The 22,450-nt window shown below is 40.1% G+C and overlaps 1 pseudogene across 1 annotated transcript in view; it reads right to left on the bottom strand.

The window, feature by feature from the left end:
* Nucleotides 1-5,639: 5,639 nt before the first annotated feature.
* The window catches only part of LOC106995414 (RNA-binding motif protein, Y chromosome, family 1 member B-like), a 653,515-nt pseudogene continuing 636,704 nt past the window's right edge, over nucleotides 5,640-22,450 (bottom strand). Inside the window, exons 4-5 of the transcript XR_013413297.1 lie at nucleotides 6,439-6,531; nucleotides 5,640-6,038 (exon numbers count right to left, since the gene is read on the bottom strand). The product of XR_013413297.1 is annotated as an RNA-binding motif protein, Y chromosome, family 1 member B-like (transcript). The remainder of the gene's footprint in view (nucleotides 6,039-6,438; nucleotides 6,532-22,450) is intronic.

Raw genomic sequence — 22,450 nt, 5'->3', positions numbered from 1 at the left:
TCCGTCTTTGTCTCTGTCTGCATCTCTATTTCTGTCTCTATCTCTATCTTTATATCTCTTTAACTCTATCCTTATCTCATTTGAAGCTGTTTGACACCTCTTTGCTCTTTATTTGGATTATTGCTTCTGCACATGATTCTCTCAGTCAACTGAAACCCATCTTCTTGAACGCTGGTCGATTCAGGCTTTGCTAAATAGGCATCCTTGTTGTTGCAATGCTGTTTTAGGGTAATCTGGAACTTCAATGATCTTTGAGAAACTTAACATCTCCCTACACTGGTGCATCTTTCATGTATTCCTTCCTATTATTCGTGATCCTTGCTTGTCCTTTTACTATCATCTATCTTCCATTGAGCTCCCTTGAATTCTTTAACATATTCCACTTCAAGTCTCTCATCTTCCATCCGTCTGCCACTAAACAAGTCTTTTTCTTTCTATTTCAGCCACTCAACCCACTATCGTCATGAGAAATTTAGAGTCTCAAAATCAGAGGCTCTTGAGAGATTCAAGGATCTTGCCCACCTTCCAAAAAATTATCTGATGGAAGTGGAAAAGAAAAATGACTCATTAGAAGAGATTGAGAATTTTAACTACCCAGGTTTTGAAGACATCCAGACTGTCATTGAATGTATCCTATGGGTAAAATGTAGTCCTCTGACTCCCTAGATTAAATGTTAGGGCTAAATAATCTCAGCAAATTCTTCTTTACCAATACAGAGAAAAGGTATTAGACCTCCTGTTGAGTAGATAAACTTGTCTCATTTTTTGGAAGCACAATTTAGATAAAATATATAATGGATAAAAACCAGTGAGGTTTACATTACTCTATTGCTTTATTCATGACTAAATTTTAGGAGAATTATAAAATTTGTTTGCCATTATCTATATCTTTTGCATATGCATTTTGTGTGTGTTATATTTCTACCATATATGTTATTACCATGTTAATTTTGAATATCACTTAAAAAGGTGGTATTCTAATTGGTTTAGAGACAAATGAACACTATTGTGAATTATATACTCCTAAAATCCCAGAAATAGATGACCAAGTTCACATGTCTCATGCAAATATTTAGGAAATGAGATTAGTTTAAAATTATTTATTTAAAATTAAAAATTAAATTATTTTAAATTATCACGAGTTGTTATGGTGTAAGTGTATGAATATATTTGTTGCCCAGGTATAGTGGCTCACGTCTATAGTCCCTGCACTTTGGGAGGCCAAGGCAGGTTGATCATCTGAATTCAGAAGTTTGAGACCAGACCAGTCTGGCCAATATGGCAAAACCCAAACTCTACTAGAAATACAAATTCAGCCACGAATGGTGGTGCACACCTGTAACCCCAGCTACACAGGAGGCTGAGGAAAGATATTGCTTGATCCCAGAAGGCACAGGTTGCAGTGAGCTGAGATCTCACCACTGCACTCCAGGCTGGGCGAAAGAGGGAGACTCTCAGTGAAAAGAAAAAAAAAAAAAAAAAACATGAAAAAAGAGAATACATTTGCATTCTTCTTGGATTTGCTAATTCACTAATTGAGCTGTGTTACATTTACTCAACATTTAATATTTTATAAACATTTTTATGGAAACAGAGGCATTTCTGCTATTCAGTAAAAAAGTGTCCTTTTTTTAACAGAACGTTATTGTAAACTGGTTTTATTACCAAACCTTTTCTAAAATATCAAATACATTTGAGAATGATTTCCATAGAATCAAATATAACCAGGTAGCATTAAAATCTAAAGTTTACAGTGGGAACTTACAAAGGCCTGTTGGTAAAAACAGCCTCATAATTGTTTATGGAGTTCTTAAACTAAACGATGGGAAAGAATGGGCAAGTTCTGGAACCTCACAATATTTGGTGACTTTGAGAGGAGAGGAATTCAACCCAATATACAGGTTCTCACAAAAAAGGCTGGTGGCAATTTCCTGGCTTGGCATCTAGTCTCAAAGTTTTACAAAATATAATCTGAGACTAATTATAGAAAGTTTTCACAAAGGAAACTGGAAAGGCCTCTGTGGCCAGGCATGGTGGCTCATACCTGTAATCCCAGCACTCTCACAGGCCAAGGTGGGAGGAATATTTGAGCCCAGGAGATCACAAATACCCAAAAACAAACAAATGAAAATACAAAATTAGTCTGGCATGTTGGTCTCAGTTACTCTGGACGCTGAAGTGGGAGGGTCACTTGAGTCCAGGACATTGAGGCTGCAGTGAGCCAGATGCTGTGTCTAATTTTAAAAAGTAAATAATGAATAAATGAAGAAATAAATAAATAAATAAATAAATAAAGGTCTTTGTGGTCAATGACCACTGTTACTGCATTTAGGTAAATAATGACAAAACTAGTAAGACCAGACTTATTTTGTAAACAAGAGTCAAGAGAAGTAACTGCAGAATTGTGTTTCAATGGAAAACTATAGAGCACCCACATGAGATATCTTACAAGTTTTTATTAGTCTAAATTTTCAATTCTCATTTTATTCAATATAAAACTACAACTCTCCAAACTAAAATTTCAACATTGTGTCCCCCTATAGTGATTTAGCACCACTGAAAACTAAAACTGCCCAGTTGTCCCCAAACCTTGTAATCTGAAGCTGGATGACTCAGTACTAACATTTTAAACAGTCATCTTAATGCCTTTAACAATTGATGGCAACACTAGAGTCACTAAAAACTGCAAACCAGGAAATTCAATCATCACTGCCATCCTCACTCCACCATCTAAAATACACTTTAAGTTCAGCATATAGAAATGTCAATTGGCTGGCCTCTGGATGGGGAACAGGGCCTTTGATTAGAACTGATCAGGTCAGGAAGACAGCACCCTCATAAATCTCATAAATGTTATTAGTACCCTCCTATAAGAAACCCAAGAGTTCCCAACCTTTTCTACCATGTGTGGACTCAATAAGATGTCAGTTTAAAATCCACAAAGTGGGCCCTTGCCAGAACACTATCTTTATTGATTCCTTCATCTTTGGCTTCTCAGGGTCTGGTATTACAAGAAATGTTGGTTATAAACCACCAAGTCTAGCTATTTTCTCATAGCAATCCTGGTGGCCGAAGACGATAAAACGTATTCTATTATTCATTAGAAAGCATGACTTTCCTATGAAAATTAAGGAATAAGGCTTTATAGAAAGGCTTGTTATAGAAGGGCTTTTCACGATTTACTCTAACTTGAAGTCCCTATTCGAAGATTGATGAATTGTCCTTTACAGGTTATACTTCTGTCTCCCATTCCTTTAAATCATTATGTCAGAATGCCTCATGAAGATAATTTGTGTGCAAAATTCCCATGGTTGGAGTATCACAGACACTTTGTCTTTTTTGTTTTGCTTTCTTTTCTTTTGGCAGGGTCTCAGTTTGTCACCCAGGTGAAAATGCAGTGTGCAGTGGAGCAAAGACGCTCACTGCAACCTGGTCCTCATGGCCACAAGCAATCCTTCTGCCTCAGTCCACCAAGCAGTGGGACTAAATTAATGCACTACCACCTGCATCAAATTTTTGTCTGTTTTATAGCGACAAGATTTCTCCATGTTGCCCAGGCATGAGTCAAACTCCTGAGCTAAAGCGATATGCCTGCCTCAGCCTCCCAAAATGCTGGGATTAAAGACCTGAACCATCACAACTTGACTGACACTAATTCTTATGCTGCCACTGTGAAGATAGACAAGACTAGGGAGTTTTATCTTTACATTTAATCCTCACAGTCCTACATTATATGTGAAGGAAAACATAACTTCATAATGTAAATAACTCACTTGAAAATCAAAGTTGGTATCTTCTCCTTTAAAATTGTTTGCAGACTTTCCCTATAAAAATTGATGATCTGGCCAAAATTTTCTCATGAAAATGCTTCCTCTTTGCAGATTATGCTGTTAATTACAAGAATTATCACTGTAAAACTTCTGGAAGTGCGTATATTCTATTTCTGTAAGTTGTAGGTTCAGCAAAGTTATTTGGTTTTCTTATTTGGGTCCTATTTCTTACACTTTTATCATTAGATCATTTCTTAAACCTTTAAGCCATCCCCTATCTGAATCTTCATTCTGTTGTTTTATACACTTAACTTCCCCAAAAGCATAAGGTTTAAAATATTCCTATTCATATCTTCAATGATATCTGATAGGCCGAGCATGGTGGCTCATGCTTGTAATCCTAACACTTTGGGAGGCAGAAGAGGAGGGATCAAGATTTTAAGAAAAGCCTGCCCAACATGAAATGCTGTCTGCACTAAAAATACAACACTTTACCCAGCTGTGGTGTCACACTCCTGTATTTCTAGTTACTTGGAATGCTGAGAAAGCAGAATAGCTTGAGCCCAGAAGGTGGAGGTTGTAGTGAGCCAAGCTCGAGTAACTGCACCACAGCTTAGGTGATAAAGCTAGACACTATCTCCAAAAAAAAAAAAAAAAAAAAATTCTGATAAATTTTCAACACTCCCAGATTATTCCTATTGGTAAGAATATCTTACTAATGTGTTGGTTACAACAACCAATGTCAAATATTTCAAGACAATATTAATGTGAGTATCTTCCAAATCTAAACACTAATTTTCCACTATTTAAACTAGGAACATTTATTTTCATTAAGCCATGTACTTAAGAAACTTACCTGGTTCCATTTTGATTTTGGTGCAAAATATGTTTTTAACTATTGTTCCACTCCAGTCACAGAATTCTTCAAGAAGAATGTTCTGGATGTTTTAAACTCTAGTTATCAACCATATCTAATTATTTCCTTTGACATTTGCTATTCCTCTGAAGGATAAATGTTTTAAGCTGAGGCAGACAGTTTTGTAGTCTTTCTAAAGACTTGAAACTTGACTTTGTGATCCGTCAACCTCTGTGCCACAAAGCACAGGGATTACAGGCATAAGCCACCTTGCCTGGTTGAAGCTGTTAAGTTTTTAAAAAGAAACACAGCCTAATTAGGAAACTTGTGCAGTTTCCAAGGGAGACTTCACATATGCTTACTTTTGTATCTATTTATGTGCAAAGCAACAAAGTCAATTTTCTACAAACAACACAATTTACTCTCCTAATGCATTTGCTTTTGAGCCTGTGTAACAATAAAATCTGGCATTTTGCATTACATGTATAATTTCATTCTAAAACTTTTAATACAGACATTACACGTAAGCTGACATTTTTCAAATAGCATTAAAAATTATGAAATTACTGGCCATGTGCAGTGACTCATGCTTGTAATCACCGCACTTTGAGAGGCCGAGATGGGTGAATCATGAGGTCGGGAGATCAAGACCAACCTGGCTAACACATGTGAAACCCCATCTCTACTAGAAATATAAAAATTAGCAGGGTGTGGTGACACGCACCTGTAATTCCAGCTACTTGGGAGGCTGAGGCAGGAGAATCACTTGAACCTGGGAGGCAGAGTGTGTAGTGAGCCAAGATTGTGCCACTGCAATCCAGCCTGGGCGACAGAGTGAGACTTCATCAAAAAAAATTTTACATATATATGTGTGTGTATATATACATATATACATACATACACACACATACATATACATACATTTTATATATATAATTACTTTTAAAAAATCTCTTTCATCCTAATATCTCAAAAACTTCATGGAGGAGGTTAGTATCTACCTCTCCACGCAAAGCAAACCTGTTTCTTATGGTGATACTCAGGAAACTATGCAAAAACATTTTAATTTTCAATATACAAACAAAACTTCGTATGTGAGAAAGACTATTTTAAATATCTGCTTCAGTCTCCTTTTTCAGATTGACTTCCCCCAACACCTTTTCTAGAAGCCCTGTAACTTGAGCTACCATATTCTTCATGAGAATCACAGTGTACCCTATCCACTGAAGATGGATACATTCATTCTTTTCTGTCACTGTGCTCATGAACACTGGAATAGAAATCACCACAGCTTCTTGAATAGTTCTCCCAGCTTCTGTCATCTCTATCTTGTGTATTGTTATAATCATGGCAACTCCTTCCCCCGAAAGTCATTCGAGGACCTGGTGCATGTGCTGCACCATGAGAGGTCCCTTCAGGGTTGATAAAATAATAGAACTTATGTTGAACTATATTTGAACATTTTTAATGGTATCACTAAACCATGAATCAGTTAAAGTACTACTTGGACATATCTGCTTTCCTCTGCCTCTGTTGTGGATATTAACTGTGACTGCAATAGTCAAAATGTTTTATTTCAAAGAAGTGTAAGAGTAGTATTTTGAAGCTTAAGAAAGTTTATTCTAAAATAATGGTTGAGTCATATTTTCTGAAAATGAACTGAAGTTCTAACCTTCGTGTAAATCTCTATGCTTTATACTGTTAACAATTCTCAATATTTTCACATTATTTTTTCTTTGTAATTTTCCTTAACATTTCATTAAAACAATGATCTGGTCTATTAAATATAATTCTATAATTTACAAATAACACCTGGACTTTTACTATAACTCTGATATGCATCTCTCTAAGAACTTCCACTTGGACGTTCAGAATGATCTCTACCATGGCCAACATGATCAGTATATTAAAACAAACAAACAAACAAACAAACAAACAAAATGAGGCTGGGTGCAGTGGTTCATGCAGGTAATCCCAGCACTCAGGGAGGCTGAGGCGAGTGGATCATGGAGTCAGGGATTCAATCCCAACCTGGCCAAGATGGTGAAGCCCTGTCTCTACTAAAAATACAAAAAAATTAACTGGGTGTGGTGGTAGACACCTGTAATCCCAGCTATTCATGAGGTTGAGGCAGAGAATTGATTGAACCCAATAGACAGAGGTTACAATGAGCCAAGATCACACGACTGCACTCCAGCCTGGTGACAGAATGAGTGAGAATTATTTTCAAAAAAAAAAAAAAAAAACCCAGAGAACTTCTTTAATTTCAGAATTAATAATTTAAAATTTAAGAGATCTACTGGGGTTGCTGGCACCCAAGATGGCCAAATAGGAACAGCTCCAGCCTCCAGCTCCCAGCATGAACGACAGAGAAGACAGGTGATTTCTGCATTTTCAACGGAGGTACCAGGTTCATCTCACTGGGGCATGTCAGACAGTTGGTGCTGGTCTGTGGATGCAGCCCTTATCAGCAAGAGCTGAAGGAGGGTGAGGCATCGCCTCATCCGAGAAGTGCAAGGGGAAAGGGAATTCCTTTTCCTAGCCAAAGGAAATTGATACACACAACACCTGGACATTCGGGTAACTCCTACCCTAATACTGTCTTTTACCAATGGTCTTAGCAAATGCACACCAGGAGATCATATCCTACACCAGGCCCAGAGGGTCCCACGCCCATGGAGCCTTCCTCATTGCTAGTACAGCAGTCTGAGATCTAACTGCAAGGCAGCAGCGAGGCTGGGGGAGGGATGTCTGAAGCTTAAGCAGGTAAAGAAAGCCACAGGGAAGCTCCAATTGGGTGAAGCCCACCACAGTTCATGGAGGCTGGCCTGCCTCTGTAGACTCCTCGTCTTGAGACAGGCCATAGCTAAACAAAAAGTGGCAGAAACCTCGGCAGAGGTAAATGCCCCATCTGAAAGCTTCGAAGAGAGCAGTGGATCTCCCAGGACGGAGGTTGAGACCTGAGAATGGACAGACTGCCTGCTCAAGTGGGTACATGACCCTTGAGTAGCCTAACTGGGAGACATACCCCACTAGGTGCAGACCAACACCTCACACCACACATGGAGGGGTACAAGCCTGAGATGGAGCTTCCAGAGCAAGAATCAGACAGCAACACTCGCTGTTCAGCAATATTCTATCTTCTGCAGCCTATGCTGCTGACACCCAGGCAAACAGGGTCTGGATTAGACCTCAAGCAAACACCAACAGACCTATAGCTGAGGGTCCTGACTGTTAGAAGGAAAACTAACAAACAGAAAGGACACCCACACCAAAATCCCATCAGTACATTACCATCATCAAAGGCCAAAGGCAGATAAAATCACAAAGATGGGGAAAAAGCAGTGCAGAAAACCTGGAAATTCAAAAAATTAGAATGCATCTCCCCCTCCAAAGGAACAGAGCTCATCACCAGCAACAGAACAAAGCTGGATGGAGAATTGTCAAGTCGAGAGAAGAAGGCTTCAGTTGATCAAATTTCTCAGAGCTAAAGGAGGAACTATGTAACCTGTGAAAAGAAACTAAAAACCTTGAAAAAAGAATGGATGAATGGATAACTAGAATAATCAATGCAGAGAAGACCTTAAAAGAACTGATAGACATGAAAACCATAACATGAGAACTACGAGACAGTTGCACAAGCTTCAGTAACTGACTCGATCAACTGGAAGAAAGAGTATCAGCGATTGAAGATCAAATGAATGAAATGAAGCAAGAAGAGAAGTGTAGAAAAAAGAGTAATAAGAAATGAACAAAGCCTCCAAGAAATATGGGATTATGTGAAAAGACCAAATCTACATCTGATTGGTGTGCCTGAAAGTGACGGGGAAAATGGAACCAAGTTGGAAAACACTCTGCAGGATATCATCCAGAAGAACTTCCCCAACCTAGTAAGGCAGGCCAACATTCAAATTCAGGAAATACAGAGGACACGACAAAGATACTCCTCAAGAAGAGCAACTACAAGACACATAATTGTCAGATTCACCAAAGTTGAAATGAAGGAAAAAATGTTAAGGGCAGCGAGAGAGAAAGGTAGGGTTACACACAAAAGGAAGCCCATCAGACTAACAGCAGATCTCTCGGCAGAAACTCTCCAAGCCAGAAGAGAATGGGGGCCAATATTCAACACTCTTACAGAAAAGAATTTTCAACCCAGAATTTCAAAACAAGCCAAACTAAGTTTCATAAGTGAAGGGGAAATAAAATCCTTTACAGACAAGCAAATGCTTAGATATTTTGTCACTACCAGGCCTGCCCTATAAGAGATCCTGAAGGAAGCACTAAACATGGAAAGGAAAAACAGGTACCAGCCATTGCAAAAACATGTCAAAATTTAAAGTCCATCGATAGTAGGAAGAAACTGCATCAGCTAGCAAGCAAAATAACCAGCTGATATCATAATGACAGGATCAAGTTCACACATAACAATATTAACCTTAAATGTAAAGGGATTAAATGGTCCAATTAAAAGACACAGAAAGGTAAATTGGATAAAGGGTCAAGACCCATCAGTTTGTTGTATTCAGGAGACCCATCTCACATGCAGAGACATACATAGACTCAAAATAAAGGGATGGAGGAAGATCTACCAAGCAAATGGAAAACAAACAAACAAAGAAAAGCAGGGATTGCAATCTTAGTCTCTGATAAAACAGACTTTAAACCATCAAAGGTCAAAAAAGACAAAGAAAACCATTACATAATGGTAAAGGGATCAATTCATCAGGAAGAGCTAACTACCCTAAAAATATATGCACCCAATACAGGAGCACCCAGATTCATAAAGCAAGTCCTTAGAGACATAAAAAGAGACTTAGACTCCCACACAATAATAATGGGAGACTTTAACACCCCACTGTCAACATTAGACATATCAATGAGACAGAAAGTTAAAAAGGATATCCAGGAATTGAACTCAATTCTGCACCAAGCAGACCTAATAGACATCTACAGAACTCTCCACCCCGAAGAATAGAAAATACGTTCTTCTCAGCACCACATAGCACTTATGCCAAAATTGACCACATAGTAGGAAGTAAAGCAATCCTCAGCAAATGTACAGAAACAGAAATTATAACAAACTGCCTCTCAGACCACAGTGCAATCAAGCTAGAACTCAGGACTAAGAAACTCAATCAAAACGGCTCAACTACATGGAAACTGAATAACCTGCTCCTGAATGACTACTGGGTAAATAACGAAATGAAGGCAGAAATAAAGATGTTCTTTGAAACCAATGAGAGCAAAGATACAACATACCAGAATCTCTGGGACACATTTAAGGCAGTGAGTAGAGGGAAATTTATAGCACTAAATGCCCAGAAGAGAAAGCTGGAAAGATCTAAAATTGACACTGTAACATCACGATTAAAAGAACTAGAGAAGAAAGAGCAAACACATTGAAAAGCTAGCAGAAGGCAAGAAATAACTAAGATCAGAGCAGAACTGAAGGAGATAGAGACAAAGAAAACCCTTCAAAAAGTTAATGAATCCAGGAGCTGAATTTTTGAAAAGATCAACAAAATAAAATTGATAGACTGCTAGCAAGACTAATAAAGAAGAAAAGAGAGAATAATCAAATAGAGGCAATAAAAAATGATAAAGGGGCTATTACCACCAACCCCACAGAAATACAAACTACCATCAGAGAATACTATAAACACCTCTATGCAAATAAACTGGAAAACCTAGAAGAAATGGATAATTTCCTGGACACTTACACTCTCCCAAGACTAAACCAGGAAGAAGCTGAATCCCTGAATAGACCAATAGCAGGCTCTGAAGTTGAGGCAATAATTAATAGCCTACCAACCAAAAAAAGTCCTAAACTAGACAGATTCACAGCCGAATTCTACCAGAGGTACAAGAAAGAGTTGGTACCATACTTTCTGAAACTATTCCAATCAATAGAAAAAGAGGGAATCCTCCCTAACTCATTTTACGAGGCCAACATCATCCTGATACCAAAGCTTGAGAGAGATGCAACAAAGAAAGAGAATTTCAGACCAATATCCCTGATGAACATTGATGCAAAAATCCTCAATAAAATACTGGCAAACCGGATCCAGCAGCACATCAAAAAGCTTATCCACCATGGTCAAGTGGGCTTCATCCCTGGGATGCAAGGCTGGTTCAACATGCGCAAATCAATAAACGTAATCCAGCATATAAACAGAACCGAAGACAAAAACCACATGATTATCTCAATAGATGCAGAAAAGGCCTTTGACAAAATTCAACAGCCCTTCATGCTAAAAACGCTCAATAAATTCGGTATTGATGGAACGTATCTCAAAATCATAAGAGCTATTTATGACAAACCCACAGCCAATATCATACTGAATGGGCAAAAACTGGAAAAATTCCCTTTGAAAACTGGCACAAGACAGGGATGCCCTCTCTCACCACTCCTATTCAACATAGTGTTGGAAGTCCTGGCTAGGGCAATCAGGCAAGAGAAAGAAATCAAGGGTATTCAGTTAGGAAAAGAAGAAGTCAAATGGTCCCTGTTTGCAGATGACATGATTGTGTATTTAGAAAACCCCACTGTCTCAGCCCAAAATCTCCTTAAGCTGATAAGAAACTTCAGCAATGTCTCAGGATACAAAATCCATGTGCAAAAATAACAAGCATTGTTTGCACCAATAACAGATAAACAGAGAGCCAAATCATGAGTGAACTCCCATTCACAATAGCTTCAAAGAGGATAAAATACCTAGGAATCCAACTTACAAGTGATGTAAAGGACCTCTTCAAAGAGAACTACAAACCACTGCTCAGTGAAATAAAAGAGGACACAAACAAATGGAAGAGCATACCATGCTCATGGATAGGAAGAATCAATATCGTGAAAATGGCCACTTCGACCAAGGTAATTTATACATTCAATGCCATCCCCATTAAGCTACCAACAGCTTTCTTCATAGAATTGGAAAAAACTGCTTTAAAGTTCATATGGAACCAAAAAAGACCTCACATTGCTGAGACAATCCTAAGCCAAAAGAACAAAGCTGGAGACATCACGCTACGTGACTTCAAACTATACTACAAGGCTACAGTAACTAAAACAGCATGGTACTGGTACCAAAACAGAGATATAGACCAACAGAACAGCACAGAGCCCTCAGAAATAATATCACACATCTACAGCCATCTGATCTTTGACAAACTTGACAAAAACAAGAAATGGAGAAAGGATTCCCTATTTAATAAATGGTGTTGGGAAAATTGGCTAACCATGAGTAGAAAGCTGAAACTGGATCCCTTCCTTACTCCTTATATGAAAATTAATTCAAGATGGATTAGAGACTTAAATGTTAGACCTAAAACCATAAAAACCCTAGAAGAAAACCTAGGTAATACCATTCAGGACATAGGGATGGGGAAAAGACTTTATGTCTAAAACACCAAAAGCAATGGCAACAAAAGCCAAAATTGACAAATGGGGTCAAATTAAACTAAGGAGCTTCTGCACAGCAAAAGAAACCACCATCAGAGTGAGCAGGCAACCTACAGAATGTGAGAAAATTTTTGCAATCTGCTCATCTGACAAAGGGCTAATATCCAGAACCTATAAAGAACTCAATCAAATTTACAAGAAGAAAACAAACAACGGCATCAAAAAATGGGCAAAGATTATGAACAGACACTTCTCAAAAGAAGACATTCATACAACCAACAGACACATGAAAAAATGCTCATCATCAGTCACCATCAGAGAAATGCAAATCAAAACCACAATGAGATACCATCTCACACCAGTTAGAATGGCAATCTTTAAAAAATCAGGAAACAACAGGTGCTGGAGAGGATGTGGAGAAATAGGAACACTTTTACACTGTTGGTGGGACTGTAAACTAGTTCAACCTTTGTGGAAAACAGTATGGCGATTCCTCAAGGATCTAGAATGAGAAATACCATTTGACCCAACCATCCCATTACTGGGGATATACCCAAAGGATTATAAGTCATGCTGTTATAAAGACACATGCACACGTATGTTTATTGTGGCACTATTCACAATAGTAAAGGCTTGGAATCGACCCAAATGTCCATCAGTGATAGATTGGATTAAGAAAATGTGGCACATATACACCATGGAATACTACGCAGCCATAAAAACGGATGAGCTCGTGTACTTTGTAGGGACATGGATGTAGTTGGAAACCATCATTCTCAGCAAACCATCGCAAGAACAGAAAACCAATACTGCATGTTCTCACTCATAGGTGGGAATTGAACAATGACATCACTTGGTCACAGGAAGGGGAACATCACACACTGGGTCCTATTGTGGGGAGGGGGAAGGGATAGCATTAGGAGATATACCTAATGTAAATGATGACTTAATGGGTGCAGCACACCAACATGGCCCATGTATACATATGTAACAAACCTGCACGTTGTGCACATATACCCTAGAACTTAAAGTATAATAATAATAATAATAATAATATAAGAGATCTATTGGACAAAATCAGAAAATGTTATAGTGCCATAGTACCCATATTCTCTACAGAAATGTTCATCTCGGAGAGAATGACCATAATCATGGCATGCATAGTCTTTACTTGGTGGAGCATAATCTCTGGCATGTCAGGAACTTGGACGATGTCTGATTGCATAAGCTAAAGCAACAAATTTTAAGTGATCAGCTTCTAGTATCCAAATCATAAGCTGTTTACAACATAAAAAAATTAAAGGTCTAGACCTCTAAACAGATATTTCTCCAAATATAATATGAAAATACCCAAAAAGCAGGTGGGACAGATACTCATAATTTGAGATTCAGTAAATGCACTTAAAATCCAAAATGAGACACTGCACGTCTCACATACAGGAATACTAAAAAATTGTAAAAAGCTGGAAATATCATGTCTTTGAGGGGATAGAGGCAAATTGGAACTCTGATACAGTGCTTCTTGGAATGGAAAATGATGCAACTTCTATGCAAACATGTGAAGGGTCCTCAAGAAAACAAGCATAATTATCATATGATTGAGAAACTCCACTCATTTATACCCAGAATGGAGTAAGTGTACTCAAACTAATACTTGTGCCTAGAAGTACTGTGGTGGAAACAACTCTCAAAAATAATGGGTTAGCAGCTTGTGTAAGGAGTGAAGTGCTGTGATGTAAATGAACTTTCAGTACATCCGGTAGAAGGAAGGGAGACAGAAAAACTCATGTAGCGTTTGAGCTCATTAAAAGGAAATGTCCAGAAAACATAAGCTCACACACAGAGCACAGATTAGTGTATAGGAGGAAGCCCCAGACTGACAGGGGAGGCCCAACCCTGCTCTAGGGAGACTTAGACAGATGTGGGAGGCCCAGTCCTGCCCTAATGAGGCCCAGACTGATGAGAGGCACAGTCCTACTCTTAGGACGCCACAGGATGACAGAAGAGGCACAGCCCTGCCCTCAGGGAGCACTACACTGATGGAGGAGGCAGAGCCCTGAGGAGTCTCAAGGAGTCCTGGACTGATAGGGGAAGCAAAGTTCTCAAGGAGCCCCAGACTGATAGGGGAGGCAGTCTTGCCCACAGGGATTCTCTGATCACAGGAGACACAGTCCAGAGCCAGCTCTGTGGCAGACAGGGTTTCCCACTCTTGAAGCCCAGGGCATAAGCAGGCACCCTGAGGTGAATGCGGGCCCTGGGCAGAGGAGACAGCAGCCACCCAGTCCTAAGCTCCCTCATGCTATACTCAACCTCAGCCTGAAACCCCTGAAATTGCATGAGGACGAGGCTTTTGCAACTGGTCCCAGAGGCCAGAGCAGCAACAGCAGTGCGAGAGGGCCCAGCATGTCTTGGACAGCAGAGACCCTACAACTCCCCCCAGCAGGCGTCCTAAAGGGGAGCAAGAGGACAGGTGAGTGGACACCTAGAGGGTGGGCGCTGGGCAGAGTGGGGCTCCCTCTGGCCTCCAGGGCACGCACTGGGCAGAGCAAGGCTCCCTTCAGGCCCCCAACCTGCACCTGAGCAGGTACCCATGCTTCCCTTTCCAAGCAGTCCCTGAAATACCCCCATGGCCAGGAAAGGGGGAGAAAGGAGGCACTGGAGGAAGAGGGCGAGATAGCATGGCAGCTGGCTAGGAGCTGTGAGTAAACCTCATTCTGGGATTCCCCAGGGCCTCCTGGGCCTCATTCAGGCAGGGATCAAGCCGGGTGCTGCCACATCTGCACACAGCTGGGGACTGCTTCCATAATGGAGGCTGAGAGCCTGTCGCCGCTGCCCTTTCCTACCTCTTGGCTGGTTGATCTCCATGCCCACACAGGGGAGCAGGTATTTCCAGATGTCCACACAGGAGAGTCAGCCGGGAGAACACACTTTATGGATGTGTGGATGTGCGTGTTCCTGTCTGAACTCCGGCAGACCCAACAGGGGCTGCTTCCGAACCCCACCTCGCTACCCCTGCTCAGGGTCCTTGCCACTCTCAGTCACCTGTGACCACAATGGGGCTGACCCCACCTGCCCTTTGGGGCCCAGACTATTTGGGACCCCAGCCCTGCTCAGGACCCCCTTACCCTGAGTGGGACCAGAACCCAAAGCTGGGCTGACTGTTCTCTCTGCTTTGGGTCTTTCCTGGCCCCTCTGAAGCCCTAAAGAAGTCTGCAGCTCTAGGGACTGGTGTTGCTGTGGGACACTCCCTTGTCTTCCTACAACTAGGCTCCCTCTCCCCAAGAGCCACTGGTCCTGGTGTATCCTTCCAATGGGTTCTTGGTCTCGCTGACTTGAAGAATGAAGCCATGGATCAGGTGCAGTGGCTCAGTCCTGTAATCCCAGCACTGTGGGAGGGTGAGGCGGGCAGATCACAAGGTCAGGAGATCGAGACCATCCTGGCTAACACTGTGAAATCCCATCTCTACTAAAAAAATACAAAAAATTAGCCAGGCATGGTGACAGGCGCCTGTAGTCCCAGCTACTTGTGTGAGACTGAGGTAGGAGAATGGCATTAACCTGAAAGGCAGAGTTTGCAGTGAGCTGAGATAGTGCCACTGCACTACAGCCTGGGCGATGAGTGAGACTCTGTCTCGAAAAGAAAGAATGAAGCCGTAGACCCTTGCAGTGAGTGTTACTGTTCTTAAAGATGGTGTGTCTGGAGTTTGTTTCTTCAGAGGTTTACATGTGTCTGGAGTTTCTTCCTTCTGGTGGGTTTGTGGTCTTGCTGACTTCATGAGTGAAGCTGCAGACCTTTGCAGTGACTGTTACAGCCCTTAAAGGAGCATGTGTGGAGTTATTCATTCCTCCCAGTGGGTTCGTGGTCTCCCTGGCTTTAGGAGTGAAACTGCAGACCTTCGCAGTGAGTGTTACACATGGTAAAGTCAGTGTGGATTCAAAAACTGAGCAGCAGCAAGATTTATTGCCAAGACTGAAGAACAAATCTTCCATGAGACAGAAGGGAACCCTAGGGGATTGCCGCTGCTGGCTCAGGTGGCCTGCTTTTATTCCCTTATTTGGCCCCATCCACATCCAAATGATTGGTCCATTTTACAGAGAGCTGATTGGTCTGTTTTACAGAGTGCTTATTCGTCCATTTTACAGAGTGCAGATTGGTCTGTTTTACAGAGTGCTGATTGGTTTGTTTTATAGAGAGTTGATTGGTCTGTTTTACAGAGTGTTGATTGGTTTGTTTTGATAGAGTACTGTTTGGTGCATTTACAATCCTTTAGCTAGACAGGAAAGTTCTCCAAGTCTCCTACCTGATTAACTGGACACAGAGCACTGATTGGTGCATTTACAAATCTTTAACTAGACACAGAGCACTGACTGGTGCACTTACAATCCTTTAGCGATACAGAAAAGTTCTCAAAGTCCCCACCTGACCGAGAAGCCCAGCCAGCTTCACCTCTCCATACCCCCTCTAAACAGGACACTCCAACTGTTATTAGGAATTTGGCTGATGACCACTCTAGCTACTTCCTGCTGGATAGGGGCAAAGAAGGGGTCATGTATTTGTAGTGTCCTCCAGAGAGGAACTCTTTAGGCCAGTGGGCCTAAGAATGGAAGGACTAGTGGGGCAGTCCAGGGGTCCTCAGTAGAAGTTGTTAGTTTAAGTAATTTGGGGTTCCATTTGTAAGACCATCTGTAGTCTGATGCCCTTGATTCTAGAGGAAACAAATTTGACAAGAAGGTTAAAAATACAGTGCCCAAAGGTGACTAACAGCAAGATGGCTGCCACAGGACCTAGAAAAGGGAGAAGCCAAGTTGTCCAACTCTGGAGGTTAGTTTAAGAGTTTGAAAGGCATTGTCTGATTTCAGAAGCCTTTTCCAGTAAATGCCAGGTGACATCTCTTACTATTCCTGACTGGTTAGTGTAAAAACAACATTATTCCCCTAAGAAGGTGCAGAGTCCTCCTTTCTCAGCAGTGAGGAGGTTAGGCCTCAGTGGTTTTGGAGAGTCACTGCTGCAAAAGAGTCTATTTGGGATTGAAAAATAAGGATAGACTTCATTATTTCTTGCAAGCTGTCTGAGAAATCCTTTGAGAGTGTGTGGTAGTAGGATAATGAAGTAGATAAACTGATTATTCTCATTCCTGTAGCAGTAGCCATTCCTAACCCTATAACTAGAGGTATTAGTTGTATGGCTCTGTGCTTATGGACTTGAGATTTGAGGGATACTGATAAGGTCTGATTTCCTGGGACAATGTTAATGTTGGGACTTACAAAAACTAAGGTGCAGGGGAAGTTCCAAGATGGCCACATAGGAACAGCTCCAATCTACAGGTCACAGTGTAAGTGACACAGAAGATGGGTAATTTCTGAATTTCCAACTGAGCTTTGAAGACAGTAGTGGTTCTTCCAGCATGGAGTTTGAGATCTAAGAACAGATAGACTGCCTCTTCAAGTGAGTCCCTGACCTAACTGAGAGGTACCTCCCAGTAGGGGCTGACTAAGACCTCATACGGCCAGGTGCCCCCTGAGATGAAGCTCCCAGAGCAATGATCAGGAAGCAACATTTGCTGTTATGCAATATTTGTGGTTCTACAGCCTCTGCTGGTGATATCCAGGCAAATAAGTCTGGAATGGACCTCCAGCAAACTCCAACAGATCTGCAGCTGAGAGTCCTGACTGTTAGAAGGAAAACTAACAAACAGAAAGGACATCCACATGAAAACCCTGTCTGTATGTCACCATCATCAAAGACCAAAGGTAGATAAAACCACAGATGTGGGGAGAAACCAGAGCAGAAAAGCTAAAAACTCTAAAAATCAGAGCACCTCTTCTCCTGCAAAGGAAGATAGTTCCTTGTCAGCAACAGGAAAAAGCTGGACAGAGGATGACTTTGACAAGTTGAGAGAAGAAGGATTCAGAAGATGAGTAATAAGAAACTTCTCTGAGCGAAAGGAGGATGTTTGAACCCATCACAAAGAAGCTAAAAACCTTGAAAAAAGATTGGACAAATGGCTAACTAGAATAAAGACCATAGAGAAGACCTTTAAATGACCTGATGGGTCTGATAAGCATGGCACGAGAACTACATGACTCATGTACAAACTTCAGCAGCCAATTTGATCAAGTGGAAGAAAAGGTATCAGTGATGGAAGATCAAGTGAATGAAGTGAGGAGAGAAGTTTAGAGAAAAAAAAGTAAAAAGAAATGAACAAAGCCTCCAGGAAATACAGGGCTATGTGAAAAGACCAAATCTATGTCTGATTGGTGTACCTGAAAGTGACTGGGAGAATGAAATCAAGTTGGAAAACAGTCTTCAGGATGTTATACAGGAGAACTTCCCCAACGTAGCAAGGCAAGCCAACATTCAAATTCAGGAAATACAGAGAATGCCACAAAGATACTCCTCGAGAAGAGCAACTCCAAGACATATAATTGTCAGATCCACCAAAGTTGAAATGAAGGAAAAAAATGTCAAGGGCAGCCAGAGAGAAAGGTCAGGTTTCCCACAAAGAGAAGCCCATCAGACTAACAGCGAATCTCTGAGCAGAAACTCTGTAAGCCAGAAGAGAGTGGGGACCAATATTCAACATTCTTAAAAAAAGAATTTTCAACCCAGAATTTCATATTCCGCCAAACAAAGCTTCATAAATGAAGGAGAAATAAAATTCTTTACAGACAAGCAAATGCTGAGAGATTTCATCACTACAACCTTACAAGAACTCCTGAAGGAAGCACTAAACATGGAAAGGAACAACCAGTACCAGCCACTGCAAAAACACGCCAAATTGTAAAGACCATCTGTACTAGGAAGAAATAGCATCAACTAACAAGCAAAATAACCAGTTGACATCATAATGACAGGATCATATTCACACATAAGAATATTAACCTTAAATGTAAATGGACTAAATGCTCCAATTAAAAGACACAGACTGACAAATTAGATAGTCAAGACCCATCAGTGTGCTGTATTCAGGAGATCCATCTCACATGCAGAGACACACATAGGCTCAAAACTACGGGATGGAGGAAGATCTACCAAGTAAATGGAAACCAAACAAACAACAACAACAATAAGCAGGGGTTGCAATCCTCATCTCTGATAAAACATACTTTAATCAAACAAAGATCAGAAGAGACAAAGAAGGCCATTACATAATGGTAAAGGGATCAATTCAACAAGAAGAACTAACTGTCTTAAATATATACGCACCCAATATAGGTGTTCATAAAGTAAGTCCTTAGGGACCTTCAAAGAGACTTAGACTCCCACACAATAATAATGGGAGACTTTAACACCCCACTGTCAACATCAGACAGATCCATGAGACAGAAAGTTAACAAAGATATCCAGGAATTGAACTCAGCTCTGCACCAAGCAGACCTAATAGACATGTACAGAACTCACCATTCCAAATCAATAGAACATACATTCTTCTCAGCACTACATCGTACTTATTTCAAAACCGACCACATAGTTGGAAGTAAAGTGCTCCTCAGCTAATGGAAAATAACAGAAATTATTACAAACTGTCTCTCAGAGCACAGTGCAATCAAACTAGAACTCAGGATTAAGAAACTCACAGAAAACTGCTCATCTACCTGGAAACTGAACAACCTACTCCGGAATAACTACTGGGTACATAACAAAATGAAGGCAGAAATAAAGATATTCTCTGAAACCAATGAGAACAAAGACACAACATACCAGAATCTCTCGGACACATTTAAAGCAGTGTGTAGAGGGAAATTTATAGCACTAATTACACACAAGAGAAAGCAGGAAAGATCTGAAATTGACACCCTAACATCACAATTAAAAGAGTCAGGGAAGCAACAGCAAACACATTCAGAAGCTAGCAGAAGACAAGAAATAACTGAGATCAGAGCAGTACTGAAGGAGATAGAGACACACACACACAAACCTTCAAAAAATCAAAGAATCCAGGAGCTGGTTTTTTGAAAAGATCAACAAAATTGATAAACCACTAGCAAAACTAATAAAGAAGAAAATAGAGAAGAATCAAATAGATACAATAAAAAATGATAAAAGGGATATAATCACTGATCCCACAGAGTTACGAACTACCATCAGAGAATACTATAAACACCTCTATGCAGATAAACTAGAAAATCTAGAAGAAATGGATAAATTACTGGACACATACACCCTCCCAATATTAAACCAGGAAGAAATTGAATCCCTGAATAGACCAGTAACAGGTTCTGAAATACAGGCAATAATTAAGAGCCTACCAACAAAAGTCCAAGACCAGACAGATGTATTCACAGTTGAATTCTACCAGAGGTACAATGAGGAGCTGGTAGCATTCCTTCTGAAACTATTCCAAAGAATAGGAAAAAAAGATTCCTTCCTAACTCATTTTTTGAGGCCAGCACCATCCCGATACCAAAGCCTGGCAGAGACACAATGAAGAAAAGAGAATTTTAGACCAATATGTCTGATGAACATTGATGCAAAAATCCTAAATAAAATACTGCCAAATCGAATCCAGAAGCACATCGAAAACTTGTCCACCATGATCAAGAAAGCTTCATCCCTGGGATACGAGGCTGGTTCAACATATGCAAATCGATAAATGTAATCCATCATATAAACAGAACCAAAGACAAAAGCTGCATTATTATCTCAATAGATTTAGAAAAGGCCTTCGACAAAATTCAAAAGCCCTTAATGCTAAAAACTCTCAATAAATTAGGTATTGATGGGATGTATCTCAAAATAATAAGAGCTTTTTATGACAAACCCACAGCAAATATCAAACTGAAGAGGCAAAAATTGGAAGCATTCCCTTTGAAAACTGGCACAAGACAGGGATGCCCTCACTCACCACTTCTACTCAACATAGTGTTGGAAGTTGTGGCCAGGGCAATCAGGCAGGAGAAAGAAGTAAAGTGTATTCAATTAGAAAAAGAGGAAGTCAAATTGTCCTTGTTTGCAGATGAAATGATTGTGTATTTAGAAAACCCCATCATCTTAAACCAAAATCTCCTTAAGCTGATAAGTAACTTGAGCAAAGTGTCAGGATACAAAATCAGAAGCATTCCTACACACCGATAACAGACAAACAGAGAGCCAAATCATGAATGAACTTCCATTCACAGTTGCTTCAAGGAAAATAAAATACGTAGGAATCCTTACAAGGGGTGTGAAGGACCTCTTCAAGGAGAATTACAAACCACTGCTCAACAAAATAAAAGAGGACACAAACAAATGGAAGAACATTCCATGCTCATGGAAAGGAATAATCAATATCGTGAAAATGGCCATACTGCCCAAGGTAATTTAGAGATTCAATGCCATCTCCATTAAGCTACCAATGACTTTCTTCAGATAACTGGAAAAAACTGCTTTAGAGTTCATATGGAACCAAAAAAGAGCCCGCATTGCCAAGACAATCCTAAGTCAAAAGAACAAAACTGGAGGTATCATGCTACCTGACTTCAAACCATTCTCTAAGGCTACTGTAATGAAAATAGCATGGTACTGGTACAAAAACAGAGATATAGACCAATGGAACAGAACAGAGCCCTCAGAAATAATACCACACATATACAACCATCTGATCTTTGACAAACCTGACAAAAACAAGAAATGGGGAAAGGATTCCCTATTTAATAAATGGTGCTGGGAAAACTGGCTAGCCGTGTGTAGAAAGATGAAACTGGATCCCTTCCTTACACCTTATACAAAAAATAATTCAAGATGGATTAAAGACTTAAATGTTAGACCTAAAACCATAAAAACCCTGGAAGAAAACCTAGGCAATACCATTAATGACATAGGCAAAGTCTTCGTGTCTAAAACAGCAAAAGCAATGACAATAAAAATCAAAATTGAGAAATTGGATCTAACTAAACTAAAGATCTTCTGCACAGCAAAAGAAACTACCATCAGAGTGAACAGGCAACATACAGAATGAGAGAATATTTTTGCAATCTACTCATCTGACAAAGGGCTAATATCCAGAATCTACAAAAAACTTAAACAAATTTACAAGAAAAAATCAGACACCATTAAAAAGTGGGCAAAGGATATGAACAGACACTTCTCAAAAGAAGATATTTATGCCGCCTAAAGACACATGAAAAAATGCTCATCATCACTAGCCATCAGAGAAATGCAAATCAAAACAACAATGAGATACCATCTCACACCAGTTAGAATGGCAATAGTTAAAAAGTCAGGAAACAACAGCTGCTGGAGTGGATGTGGAGAAATAGAAACATTTTTACACTTTTGGTGGGACTGTAAACTAGTTCAACCATTGTGAAAGACAGTGTGGCGATTCCTCAAGGATCTAGAACTAAAAATACCATTTGATCTGTACATCCCATTACTGGGTTTATACCAAAGGATTATAAATCATGCTGCTATAAAGACACATGTGCACATATGTTTACTGT

This window comes from Macaca mulatta, chromosome Y (genome assembly GCF_049350105.2).
Source record: "Macaca mulatta isolate MMU2019108-1 chromosome Y, T2T-MMU8v2.0, whole genome shotgun sequence".
NCBI classification, from domain to species: Eukaryota; Metazoa; Chordata; class Mammalia; order Primates; family Cercopithecidae; genus Macaca; species Macaca mulatta.
The sequence above is the reverse complement of the archived record's forward strand: the minus strand, read 5'-3'. Positions and strand labels throughout refer to the sequence as shown.